The sequence below is a fragment of the Marmota flaviventris genome, chromosome 11, assembly GCF_047511675.1.
Source record: "Marmota flaviventris isolate mMarFla1 chromosome 11, mMarFla1.hap1, whole genome shotgun sequence".
Lineage (NCBI taxonomy): Eukaryota > Metazoa > Chordata > Mammalia > Rodentia > Sciuridae > Marmota > Marmota flaviventris.
In genome coordinates, this window is record NC_092508.1 from 20,419,685 (window position 1) to 20,434,098 (window position 14,414).

A 14,414-nucleotide genomic window follows, 5' to 3' on the forward strand; every position below is an offset into this window, starting at 1 on the left:
CCCCACTGTCAAACTTCTTCCCTCTCTGAAAGTGTGCCAAGAATTTGTTCTCTTTCCCTGTTATTATAGGTGAAATCCAGTAAGTCTGTATTTTTCACTTTGAGCCTATCTCAATTTTCTCAAACACTCTCAAGTTTTCCTATATTGAAGCTGGTAGGCAAGTCCAGGTACGAGTGACTTTAAGGGACATGGAGAAGGAAGTAGGTCATATCGATTACTCTTCATAGGCCTGATGTGCACTGACAAAGAGTTTCCCTTAAAACTTTCCCCACCCAGGACAGGGGATGCCAAGCATCCCGTGGTGGACACATTTCTCAAGTCCGGTGGGTCCTCCCCACCCTGTCCATTCAGGTTTTTGCAGACACCTCATTTACTACTCCACTTACAATCCAGTGCCTGAAACACTGGATACCATGTGTACACTCTTCAGAAGTAATGAGTTGTGAAAATACTTTGCAGATAATCCCAGACAGAAAAGGCTCACCTGAAAAATCTGATCTCATTAGTGATGCAGGCAAAGGAATATTCGATTCCAACATAAGCAGGATTTTGTGCTCACCTCGGCCTCCTCTTTGGTAATTTCCTGAAGCATAGGGAAGACTTCTGGGTGTGCCTTGAACAAGGGAAATAGAATGCCACCTTAGTGCTCCTGACCAGCCCTGGTTCTTGCTGAGGGCTTGCTCTGTGCAAGGCAGGCTTAGCTGACATTTTCATTCATTTTTTTTCTCTTTGCTCTGAATGGACAAAGCACTTCAGGGACCCATGATGCCTGGGGCTGAAGCCTGGGAATGATAAGGGGAAGTGATTTAGATCTCAGTGTGAATAAATGTCTCTGAGAAGCTGAGGGCTGTGTTTCTCCTCCCTGTGACTAAGATTACCTGAAGCACCAAACAAAATGTTGCCCAGAGTTGAAAACTCCTGTTAGGTGAGAAGGTCCAGGATGTCTGCTCCACACCTTTCTTCTAGCCTTTTGCTCCACTGCCAAGGCTGAGCCTCTCACAGTGCCATGGGGTAGGGTGGCGAGAGTGAACCTCACTTTGGGTTGATCTGGGTCAGGATCTTCCCCATAAGGAACTTCATCTTCTCCAAAAGAAAAAAATGATTTAGTTTCCTGCCTTCCTAAGAAATTTCTTTCTTCTCCCACATGGGCTAGCTCAGGTGTGCATGTTACAGGGGCTGCTGGGAGTGTGCCTTCTGGCTAGAACACTCGAGTCTTGAGAAAATGGCAGGACTTGGAATGTGTCCTGGGAAATATTTCACCTGCTGTGTGAACTTTGTCAAACAGCTTTATGTCTCTGTGCCTCTTTTCCAATTTCTGCAAGGCACTGTTTGCCATCCCTTCCCTTTCCTTACAAGAGGGACCAGAAGATAATGAGTATAAAACTATCTTGGGAAAAATCCATATATAATGAGCATGTATTTTGATCCTGTAAAGGCTGTATTATTGAAATTATTGAAAAGGATTTTTTTTTTTGTTGAAAAAAGAAATGGAAAGGGATCATTAGCAATATGTGAAGTGCCTTCATGTCATACAAGGTTTGGTCAGAGGTTGGGAGCTTTGCTTTTCTGTTCATTATTTGTACTATGTGTCATAAATAAAGCACTAGATTAAAAGCTAGCACCAATGGGTTCTGTTATTATGTGGGAGGACTAGGGGGCTATGTCTACATTAAGACTGGATCAAATCAAGCACTTTCTACATGTAATTATTATGTTGTGAGGGTTTATTTTGTGCAGAAACCAAGAGGTTTTGGTGAGGTTGTGTTATAGTAGTAAGAATAATTAGATACGGAGAACACACTTTCCCACTTCTTGCTTTTGGTCACAGAGTTTCAATGAGGAAGGGAGACAAAGGAGAACAGATAGGGTAAACTTTAAAAAAGGAAGAGAAATGAAGATGCAGAAAGAGAAAGAAAGGTGGGCAGCCTGAGATTTCTGTATTTCAGTTTCTATTCAAAGAGAGAGAGCTGTCCAGCGATAGTCTACACATGGTCCTGGAGGGAGAGCAGTCTGTAATCTCAGGAGCTGAATATCTTGGTCTTTTCCTGCCCAAACAAAGGAACTGGAAACCTCCCTTCCTATCCACCGTCTCACTCATTTGCTACTTCTCTATGAACTAAAAGACAAATAAAGACTCCATCTCTTTCTGCAAAGGGCTTGCAATATGTGTGGTGAGGGGCAACAGGAAGATGCAGCTCTTTCTACCTTTGTACATATCTACAAAGGAATTTGCATTCCTGCATGCATGCATGCATGCATGCATTTATTTAACAGATGTTTCTGGGGCATCTACAGTATGCCAGATGCTGTTCCAGGCACTATTCAGGAGTGAACAAAAGAGATGAGATCTCTGCTTTCCTGAAGCTCCATTATGGTGGAGACACAGAAATAGAGAAATAAATAAAAAATAGATAAATCAGGCGATTTCAGATAGCCCAGGGTGCCATGATGAGACCAAGTGAGATGAAACTAACACCAGAAAGTGAGTTAGTCATGAATGCAAGGGATGAGATGGGAGAGGTACCACCACAGTAAATAGGGCAATCAGGAAAATCCTTCCTAAGAATGTCTCCTCTGAGCTGACACTTAGATGATGAAAAGGACCCAGCCATGCACAGACAAGGCAAGGGCACTTCAGGTAGAGGCAACAGCAAGCTCAGAAACCTGACTATGGACAAAGTTTGGCATGTTTGAAATCAGATGAGAAGACAGAAGGAAAGAAAGGGCTGGGGTGGGAACAAATGCTTTGAAAATCCACTTGGCTCCACTCTGGATAGTTCCTGAGTAGCAGCCATTCATTCATGGATGACAGGGACCAAGGACCCATTAGACTTTCAGGCAGGAGCCCATTTGGCACCTCCTCACCCTCTACTTGTGGTTGAAACTGCCCTTGTCCACCTCGAGGGCCAGAGTACCATGGTATTATGCAGAGTCCTCTAAATCCAGGTGGTCCAGTTAGGAGGCTTAACAACTTACCCCATCTCTCTGTGCCTCAGACTCCTCATTTGTAAAAATAATGACATTCTCTACTTCATAAGATTATTCTGAGCATCAAATCATCCATTACTATGAGAGCAGTGTTGTCACAGTGTTTTTGTTATTATATCTCAAATGCAAGAGAGTGCTCTTCTTGCTTTGTTGAAAAAGTATGCCCCAGCTCACTGGCTGGCGGGAGGCTGGCTATGGTCACAGATGGCTTTTTCTTACACTTACAATACTTTGGACACAGAGTGCTGCTCATCTGTTTCAAACACCAAAGTCTTTATTAAGCACCTACCTGTGCCTGCTGCTCTGCAGAGCTGGAGCTAGAGGCACACAGTAGATGTGGCCCTGCCCTCTAGGATGTCACTGTCTAATCCAGACATCACAGGCACTGACAGAGATCAAGAACACGCAGTGGGTGGGCCCAAGTGAATTACAGTAATACTAGTACAAGAAAGAGAGGCACATTTAAAAGCGGGTAGTGGATGGGGTGCCTATTCAGAGAGATGGGGTGGCAGGGAAAATTTACTACCTTTCCCCTAATTAGCCAGAGGAGCTTCTGTGTTGTTGCTGATGACCAAATGAGAAAAATTGGATTAGGCTGCAAGAAGAGATGAAGAGTCACATGGGTAACTTCACAAAGAGGTGAAACCACCTCCCAGGTGGGGCAGATGTGAGGTCTGGAGTTGGCCCCAGGATGCTCTCCACCATGGCAGTCAGGAACAGGTGGAAGGGACCTGATCTGGATCTAATAGACAGCAGAAAATGAATACGGAGGGGTTTCACGGGCTAGGTTGCCTTCCTCGTTCTTCTGTGTCTGGCCTCCTTGGAGCTCTGCCTTCAGAGGAGGCAAGAATGCTATAGGATGTTCAGTCAGTGTGTTGGGTTATTTTAGGGTTAAGGGCTTTCAGATGACATTCTCTACTTCATAAGAGAATGAAGGGGGGAACCTGGAGACCCCAACATCCAATGAGAGCCCTGGGAATGAATCAAGAGGATTTTAGGAAGGATCCAAATAGTATACTTATTCTTGTAGGCACTGTAGTTTTACTTTACATTTATTTATACATTTATTTTATTTGTGTATGTCTGTACAAAGAATAGACCTGCACCTGACATTTATCAGCTTTAGGGCAAGACTAAGTGGTGGCTCACATACCAGAGGCCTGTGTATTAAATGAAATGTTCAAACTTTCTTTCTTTCTCTCTCTTTCTTTTTTTCTTCCAGTACTGGGGATTGAACGCTGAGCTACATTCCCAGTCCTTTCTTATTTTTATTTTTTATTTTGAGACAGGGTCTCACTATAATTGCTGAGGGTCTCACTAAATTGCTGAGGCTGTTCTCAAACTTGTGATCCTCCTGCCTCAGCCTCCCAAGTGTCTGGGATGATAGGTATGCACCACTGCACAGGATTCAGCTGAAAAACTGTTAAATGCAATACAGTCTATCATTGCATCCTGACAGATGTACCTTCAAAAGCATCTGAAAGACAGGCTTGAATTTGGAGCTTTTGGATTTGTCTGAATTCTTTGATATCCAAATAGGAATGTCTGGCCTGTGGCCCATAGGCCACTCTGATTCTTTTTCTACCACTGACACTATTCTGCATGGAGGAATTTTGGATACACACACATAGATACTTCTGTGGGTTTGTCCAAGTTCTGTCTCCACCATCCCCTGAATGGTGGCTCTTTACCTTGTTCCCCTGTCCTCCTAGGAGGGAAGTTTATGGACCTGAAGAAGAGAAACTTACAGGTCTTGGGATCAGGCTCAAGGCTGTTTGGGCAGGAATTCCAGGGTCCCAGGTAACTGGAGCACATTCCTGAAGTGGGGTGTGGCTACTGGACCCTACAGGCTCCTCCCCTGCAGGAGAAGTATACCTGAAGAGGGACTGGAGTGGGGTTTTCCAAAGTTAGGGACACTTCTGCCTGGGCCCAAGGGAGGCACTGCAAAGGGACTGCAAGAGGAAGTGACCTGTGCATGTTTGCTCATCACTGGGTCATCAGCTCTCAACCCAGTGCCTGGCATCTGCTTCATGCTCTGTAATTACTGACACATTTGCTCATTGAATAGGAAGCTCCACGGGCAGAGGAAGTGGAAAAAAGAGAACATTCAGGAGAAGAATATTTACTGGCGTCAAATGCTGAAAGTGTGCTTTGCAGAATGAGGGGAACAAAGGGCAGCGCGTTGGCCAGTGAGGAAATCTCCCAGAAGTCAACTTGGGTTTTGATATTAGAAAGAACTTTCCATCAAAGCTGTCCCAAGATACTATGGTCTGCCTTAAAAGAGGAATCATATGGTTGACGGGGACTAGATGACCCTCCAGATCTCTTCTGAGCCTGAGACTTTGAAATTCATAAGTGAGATTTTTGGGGGGTCTGGAGAGATATTTAATCTAAGCAGAAAGAAATGACCCTTCCTTCTTCACCAGTGCAAAGGCTCATCTCATGCCAGGACACCTTGTTCCAGTGTCTGTATTACATGGCATATATAAATGTGACTGCAGCAAAGATTTCAGAGAACAGTCTCTGTCCTGTGTTTATAGAAATCCCAAGCTGTTGGCAGTCATGTGATTGCTGCAATTGTGAATTTTTGCCATGCACCCACCATGACAGGACAGCGAGTCCTTCATGGCCAGTAGACTGTAGATCCCACATGGACTTACGGATAGAGAACCATCCCTGAAAAAGGGGAACCAGTAACTGGGGTCAACTTTTCCATAGTTGCCTTTTAGTTTCTACTCTCACTGGTCCTGGTTCCACTTAAACTGGAATCCCCAAGGACCCTTTCTTTATTCAAGGCCCTAAATGATGCTCTGTTTAATGAGAGATGGCATAAGAAACGTGGTATAAACCCCACTGTCAGATTCCTGGCTATTTCACAGATTTATGTATCTGTCACTTACGTGTGTGCATGTCACACGACACATGAATAAAACATGGAGCGTGCCTGTCTCACATTCACAGACAGAACTCTGGATGGGCGGTGGGGAGACTCCTGATGTCTTGCCAGTTGTGGAGCAGTTCTCCAATCAATTGTCTGTCGATCCGCCACAAAGTGGTCACTGTGGAGTGATCCTTCACTTGCCAGCCTCCAGCAGCTTGGGGTGCTGAGCTAATGTATTGGGTGTGGCTTCTAGCTGAGTCTCTCATAGAGTTACTTAATGAGGCAGGTAGAGCAAGAGGTTGTGAAATATGGATTTCAAAAGAGCCAGGGAAAAGAAAGGAACAATATTGGGAGTCTCTCTCTGCTCCCTTTTCCAGCTCCTATGCAGAGAAGCCCAGCTGTGTCCTGTGAGCTGGGGGAGGGGAAGGAGGCTGGAGGGGGAGGAGATTCTCAAAGAAGTGTGGGAATCAGTGAGCTGTTTCTTACTTGCTGGGAACGGGGCCAAGTTGGAAGTGAGCCCGGATGTAAAGGAGCTGGCAAGCAAATACTGTATGGCCTGAGCCATATACCACCCTCCTCCTGAGGTGCACTGTATGTAAGCTAGGATTTGTGTATGTATATCACACACAGAACACACTTGACACCTCCTCTGTGTATCTAAGAGCAAAAGCAGGGTGCACACAGGGGACACTGCTTCCTGACAAAATAACAAAATTGAATAAATTACTGTTGGAGTCCCAGGTAGATGCAAACTGGCAAGGGAAAACAAAAGGAAAATCTGGCAACATAGGTTCTGTCCAACTTTGTGATCCAAGGAGGGACTTTGTGTGCCATAAGAGGACAACCAGGCCTCAATCTTGGGCCCAGCTAATTGCTCTCCTAAGGATTTCTCCAGGGTCTGTCCACAGAAGTAAGGAGGACAGATTAAATCATTTCCCTTCTTTATGGAAAGATTACTTTGGCTGGGGTTGAAGCGAATCAACATCCAAAGAACCCTCTTGAAGCCACCCCAGCGGCTAGCAGAGGGCTCTGCATACAGCAGGGACTTAGTATTTGTTGATCCTTTTCCTTTCTCCTGGCACACGTTCATTCCAGATAAACAGTGCTATCTTTGGTCCCTACTATATCATGGCATAAAGTATAATTGCATGTGTGTGCGCACTTGTACAGGTGTGTGTATAACAAGTTCAAATGCCAAATAAGCAGGATATGGATGATCTCTTGAGATCCCATCCAGCCTCATTTTGTGATTCTATAATGACAAATAGTGATGATTTCTCATCCTAATAATCGTAGTGGTCATTACTTCAGCTTGAGACCACTTGACCCGCAACAGACCTTCCCTCATTCTATTGTGGAATGATGGGAAGAAGATAGATCTTGAAGACAGAAGGGCATGGATTTCATTCCCACTTTGGATTTTTCCCAGTTGAGTGATCTTGGGCTACTTATTTACCTTCCCTAGACCTAGATTTCAAGGTTCATAAAACAGGGATACAATCCTGAGTTTGCACACTTGTAAGGAGCTGACATGTTGTTTTAAAGATGGAGACATATATATATATATAACAACTGCTCATGAAAGGGAAGTGATATTTACTCCCTCCCATCAGTGTGTCTCCAGGACCAGAAGTGGGGCCTCCAGGTCACATGGCTGCTTTTCCTACTACCTGACTGGAGCCTTCAAAAATCAGACCCTTTATGGGCTTGGATCACAGTAGAATCCCATTTGATGGTGTGCCTGACCATCAGGAATGTGGCTCTAGGCACAGTGTCTCTGTTCAGTGGATGCTCTGCCTCTGTGTTGCCTGACTCAGCTGAACTCTGTCCTCTCCTCCTTGAGTCCTTCACTCCCAATAGAGTTGTCTTTATCTGTCTCCATCAGCCCAGGGCCTGACAGATCTTTATTAAGCAGTGTTCTCTGCTTGGCAGCAACTGTGCAGGAAGACACTTGCTGGAGGCTGAGTCCCCAGAGGCCTGGGGCAGACCAGGCATGCTGAGGAACATGAAGAGGAAGTGGCAGCAGAAATGCTTGCCCTGCGTGCGACAGCAAGATGCTTACATTCAGGGTCATCCCTAGATGAGTTTTTCAGGAAATCTGGAATGGGACAGAAACCCCCAGCGATGTTAAATAATATTGATCTGCATCGAGAACATTGCTCCTCTTCAGTTTCCACTAGTGCCTTGTGATTCTGTCCAGGAGAAACATCTCTCTGTAGTAACAATATGTCTTTTAACACCTTTCTAATGCTGTCAAGATTTTTCGTAAACAAAGAGAGGAGGCGCCAGACTCGGAGCCTTTGGACACACACCAATATCCAGCTGGAACGAGTTCATCTTGTTTTGTTTATATTTGTGGGACTATTATTTTTAGTAGACTTGAGTCTTTAGAGCAGTTTTGTGTTCAGGGTGAAATTGAACAGAAAGTACAGAGCATTCCCATGCACCCCTGCCTCCTGTCGTCACATCTCCCACCAGAGTGGTCCATTTGTCATGACTGATTAACCAACATTGATACTTCATTATCTAAGTTTAATTTTTAAAACCATTTTTTTTTTTTTGTGGTACTGGGTATTGAATCCAGGGCTTCACACATTCTACCACTGAGCTTTATCTCCAGCCCTTTTCTTTTTATTTTGAAACAGGGTCTCCTTATGTTGCTGAGGCTGGCCACAGATTTTCAATCCTCCTGCCTCAGCCTCCCAAGTTGCTGGGAATACAGGCGTACATCACCACACTCAGCAACATATCATTATCACCCAAAGTCCAAGGTTCACACTAGGCTTCATGCTCCGCTTTATACTTTCCAAGCATTTTGACAAATGTATAATGGCTTGTCTCCACTACTAATCATAGAGAACTGTTTCACTGCCCTAAAAATCCTCTTGGCTCATCCAGCTGTTCACACCTCTGCTTCCACCCCCAAACTCTTGGCTGTGCAGTTTGGCCTTTGTCAGAATGTCAGTCATAGAGTTGGAGCCGTATGGGTGTGTAGCATTTTCAAATTGCCTTTTCAGTTAGTAACTGTATTTCAATTTCCTCCCCGTCTTTGTGGTTTACTGTTTTTGTTTTGTGGGCTTGATAGAACATTCTTTTTAGCACTAATATTTCATTGCATGGAAGTCTTATAGTTTATCTCTTCTTTTATGGGAAATGATACCAGCTTTTCATTTATGGTAGTAACAGAAAGTCTCCCTTAGGATAAATTTATTGAAGTAAAATTGTGAGACATTTAAAGACAAGTGTTAAGTTTGAAGGAAATGAGGTATAAGTAGACTACATCAAAAATGTAAATGACGGAAGTCTCAGTGATGCTGGCTTGGGATGTACATCTTTAAATAGTTCTGAAACATTTGTGGATACTACAGAGTACCACAGGAAGGGGATAAAATCCAGAGTTCCAGGCCAGGTCCCTGAGTGGTAGCCTGGAATCTGCATTTTCAACCATTGGCTTTGGCAATTCCATGGCAGGTGATTACTTCAGGAATACTGTGTATTAGTTGGCAGGCCAATGGGGAGAAGAAATGTGCCCTTCAGACCTGACTGAGGTGCTCAGACAGACAAGGAACAGGGGTGGGGGCACTGGAGGAGGAGGGAAGAGTTATATTGGAGTGCACATGTGACCAAGAAGTAAGTGACATGTGTCACCCAGGGCAGAGCAGAAAGGGGTGGTTCTTGCATCTCCCTCGCCTTCCCTGCCTCAGTGATCTGAGAGCTGCAAGTTCCAGATGGTAGAGCCACCATCTGGAGTCTAACCCACATGGGACTGTGACATGAGGGAGATGCTCACTTTGATTGCCTTAAGACACTGAGGTTTGGGTGTTTGTCTGTTACCCAGCTAATGCTAATTTCCTGACTACTCCAACCATCAATTCTCACTCCTGAGTTATGTTTGGAGGGTGTTTGAATGAAGTCAAATCAGGGGCTTCCCTGGGGAAGTCCAAGAATCCCAGAGCAGAGCAACAGATGGTAAACAGTTCCATCCCTCACGACTCGCTAAGTACCAACGACTCAGTGCCTCACTTGGATGACACATTGCTTTTGCCTACAACTCCCTGGTTGTATCTAGGAACATGGCTGTGCCTAACAGCAACAAGGATGGGGAGTGGAATTCTCCCGGGTGCCTGGAAGGAGAGAACATTCTGAATCGAATGAGCTCTAGCAATCTCTCCCTCAACAGTAGTAGTACTGCTCTCTTAGGGTAGTTGGGAGTTGAATGATAGGACACATGTCACGTTCAACTCAGAAAGCACTCAGTAAATGTTAGTCATTATTGTTATTATTTCCTTGTTTATTTTATTGTTTTTAATATTTTTTTTAGTTGTGGATGGAACTTTATTTTATTTATTTGTATGTGGTGCTGAGAATCGAACCCAGTGCCTCATGCATGCTAGGCAAGCGCGCTACCACTGAGTCACAACCCCAGCCCTATTTCCTTGTTTATAAAAGGAGGAGGTTGTGCTTAGGAATACTCAAACCCCTTCAACCTCAGCTGTTCTCATTTGTGCCATATCAGAGGAAGAAACAGAAGCCAGTGCTGGTAGAAATCCAATATCTCCTTCCTCCAAAAAAAAAAAAAAAGAAGTCTCCCTAGAACAATAACCCTAGAGCAGAACATTAAAGACTGAATTGGGGAAAGAGTTTGGAAAGTAGGAAATGAAGATTGTTCCAGGCATAGGAACCATGGAAACAAAGAGTCAAAGACACTTTTGGAAAAAATTAGCATGGTGGATAGGAACATGGGGCCTTTACGCTTGACCTTGACCTTAGCTAAGAGGCTAGACTTGGGGTTTTCAGAATCAGGCCTTCAAATCCCAGTGTTGCTGTGCAGATAAGTGACCTTGGATGAGTGTCTTACAGACTCTGAATCTTAATTTCCTCCCTGTAGAATGAGAATGATAATAATAGTACCTACCCCAGACACTGTTGTGAGGTTCAACATGTCAAACTCTAAGCATAGTGTGGAATGCAAGCATGCAATAAAATCACAAACACACAGTAAACATCTGCTTTTGACGATGTTATCTGACTTTGCCGTTCTCCATGGTCCTCAAACTGATAATTTCTGCTTTGGTCTGAGTGCGTCTTTGGGCTGTTGACCACAGCAGGAACTACCTACATGTCACAGGATAGGCAGAACTAAATAGACTCAAGCATTACCTGTCACTGTCTAACAAGTATCTCACAGCCATGCAAATGATTCTTCAAGTGTATAGGAAAGCCTCATGATGAACAAAACCAGAAGCATCCTTCAATGTAGTGTAACCTTATGTCAATAAACTTATTCTCAAACAACATATACTCAGAGGATAACTATAGTCATTTGAGGTTTTGTGGAATTTTTTGAATATTAAAGAAGGTCCAAGTTGAGGGATCTTCTACAAAGTAACTGGCTAATACTTTCCAAAAGTGTCAAGGTCTTGAATGATGAATGAAGGAGCAACTGTTCTAGATTGGAGGAGCATAAGGAGGGATGATACAATGTGTTATCATGTGTTCTCTGGATGGGATTCTGGACCAGATAAAAGACCTATGAGATAAGGTGTGTAGATTGGTTAGAAGTCTTATATCAAGGTTAAACTCCTGGTTTTGGTTATTGTATTATGGTTATGTAGAATGTTAACCTTTGGGGAAGTTGGGTGAAGGGTATATGAGAACTCTTCATGCTATTTTTAAAAATAAGTTTGAAAGTATTTCCAAATTAAAAACTTAAAAATAAAGATAATTAAACAGAGAGGTAGTTTCTCAGACTTGGAAAAATCAGAACTCACTAGTGGAGAAAAAGGGTATGGACATGGTGGTTAGAAATACCTGGATTATAATCCAGGATCTAACATTTACTAGCTCTTCCTCTTTGGGAAAATCACTAATTCCTCTGAACTTCATGCTCTATCTGTAACATAGAGTTAAAAATAAATACTATATAGAATTGTTTTGAGAACTTGAGCAGACAACACCTTGCACAGAGTATAAAAGGAGCACAGGGAAAATGTCAGTTCTCTGTCTGGTGTCTCCTTCTCCCATTGTCCAAAGTGGATGATAAACAGGCTCCGCTCATTTCCCCAGGTGTGAGTACTGTGTGCTAAGTGCTTTGAGATTGACAGGGTGATACGTGAGTAATGCAAAGTGTTGCGTGGGCAGGAAAGTTTTCCTAATGTGGGATCTTAAGCATGTAAACAGAGTTAATAATCATCAGCATAAACAGCGTTGGCCATTATGTGTTGTTCTTTAACACTTTTTAACCTGACACCCCAAAAGGGGTGATTTGGCACACTCAGTACTTGTGGGCTGTATATTTTGAATCATCCTGTGGCGATCCCTCCAGGAGCCCCAGATTTAAGCCTCTATGGAGCAATGTGCTACTTTAGAAAGAAAAGCTTTCCAGGCCTGGGGCACTTAGCTCTCCAGTGTGTTTAGAAAGCAAATGCCAAAGCCAGGCAGTGGCAGGTGAGTGAGAGCAGGCATGAGTGGGTGTGCGGGGGGGGGGGGGGGTGTCACTCCCTTTGTGTGTGTGCTTGTGGGTGGGAGTGAGAAGTGGGGGGGTGGGCATATGTCTGAGCATGAAATACAGAATTTAATACAGAAGAAAAAGGCTCTCAGGGGTTGGTCCATTTGGCTGCTTCTGCCACTTATGCATCTTTGTTCCAAAGAGCCCAGAGGCTCTGGTCTTTGGAAAGTCACTGCAGACATTCCACACAATGGAATGTTGCAGTGACTTTCCAAGCAACAACTGCCTTGTTGCTTGCTTTGAAGGACTGTACAGTATGATTTCAAAGATTTTTCATCCCCCCACAAAAAAAACCTCCCATTTATTGGGAAATGACCCTAGAAAGGAGTTCCTTATGAGTTCAATTAATTTCCATTTTCCCCAGGAAAGTAATGCAAGTCAAAAAGTGTGTGTTTGACACGATGCCTGGAATTTGCCTCAAAATAACCCAGTGACTACAGATGAAACGAGACTGGCCCTGTATACAGTTGCTGGTGCTGGGTGAGATTCATTCTACCACTAGTCTCGCGACGCTTACGTGTGTTTGAAATTTTTCATAATAACACAATGAAGATAATAATCTAACATTATCATTATTATCTAATAAAATATTATTATGAAGATATTATTATCTGGTTAATGTGATTGTTTGGTTAATGTGTTAGTCATTTGTTCATTGCTATGAAAACCCTTGAGAAAAATCAACTTGGAAGAGGAAAGATTTATTGTGGTTCACGTGTTCAGAGGTTTCAGTCCCAAGTCAGCTGGTTCCAAGGCAGAAACATCATGGCAGAAGGGCGTGGTGGAGGCAAGCTGCTCAGCTCCATCAGATGGAAAGCCAAGTGGGGGAGGGGAAAAGATCTATTCCCCAAGAGCATGTCCCCAGTGACCTACTTCCTCCAACAATGTCCACCTGCCTACAGTTTCCACCTCCTCCCAGTAGTCCCTTCAAGTTATTAATCCATCAATGGATTACTCTACTGATGAAGTTAGAGCCCTCATGACCCAAACACTTCTCAAAAGCCCTGGTCATTGCTGCCCTGGGGACCAAGTCTTCAGCCCACGAACTTAGTGGGGACATCTAGATCCAGATCATAATAGTTAATAACGAGGTTGCCAAAAGACAAGCATTAAATAGGTTTTACAAAAAGGACAGGTGGAACTAGCTGAGGGTAGACAAGATAGGTTTGGGCACACTTCTACTGAAGAACCAGGGCATTTCATCAGTTTTGCTCCATGAGGAGAATACAGTGAAGACCTCTCGAGGGATCTTTTACCCTCAAAGGTTGTAATGTAAATATGAAAATATTTTATTGCTCATTTCCTTTCTGGCCACCAGGTCTGATGGTAGCAAAAGAACCAGTGTGACTGTTCACTCAGTAGACACTGAATGAACACAGCTGGGTGCCATGCCCTGGGCATGCAGAGGTGAGATGGGAGCTCAGCATGTAGTACCAGAGACGGGTGTGCTAAGACACCATCACAGGACAACACAACAAGTGCCTCAGACTAGAGTTATGTGCACTGTGTTTGGCTCAGGGGGCTAGTACTGCTTGGGAGAGCTGGAGTAGGGACACCAGAGAAGCTGACCTTTGAGTGGCCCAGTTTGGGCACGAGTAGGTGGACAGGCAGCTAAGGGAATTCTCCAGGTGGAATGAGCACCTGAGTATGGCAAAGGGAGGTCGACCCCAACTTCCCACCGGAAACATCCCCCTTTCCACCTGGCCTAATCCGCCATCCCTCTTGTTGCTTTTCAAATTGTCCTGCTATGTTTTAGGACCCAGTATGGTTTTCCTCCGAGAAGTGGTTGGTTGCAGAGGGTGCAAGGGCAGGGCCTAGACAGGACAGGGGCTTGTTTATTCTTCTTTAGTGACTGCCCTGACAATGCCAGATCTTCTAGGCTTGGTCCTCATGGTCTTTCTGGTCCTAATGGCCTGATGGTTTGGCTGAGTTTGGGGCCACTGTCTGAGAAGAGGACCTCCACAGAAACCTTGTTGGTTGACTGGAATTTTTATCTGGAAGTTTCCAAAGAGTCTTGAAAGAAACTTTACGACGGCA

At 44.1% G+C, this 14,414-nt stretch overlaps 1 protein-coding gene across 1 annotated transcript in view; it reads left to right on the top strand.

The window, feature by feature from the left end:
- The window catches only part of Marchf4 (membrane associated ring-CH-type finger 4), a 98,285-nt gene that overhangs the window by 903 nt on the left and 82,968 nt on the right, over positions 1-14,414 (top strand). The gene's annotated exons all lie outside the window — the stretch shown is intronic.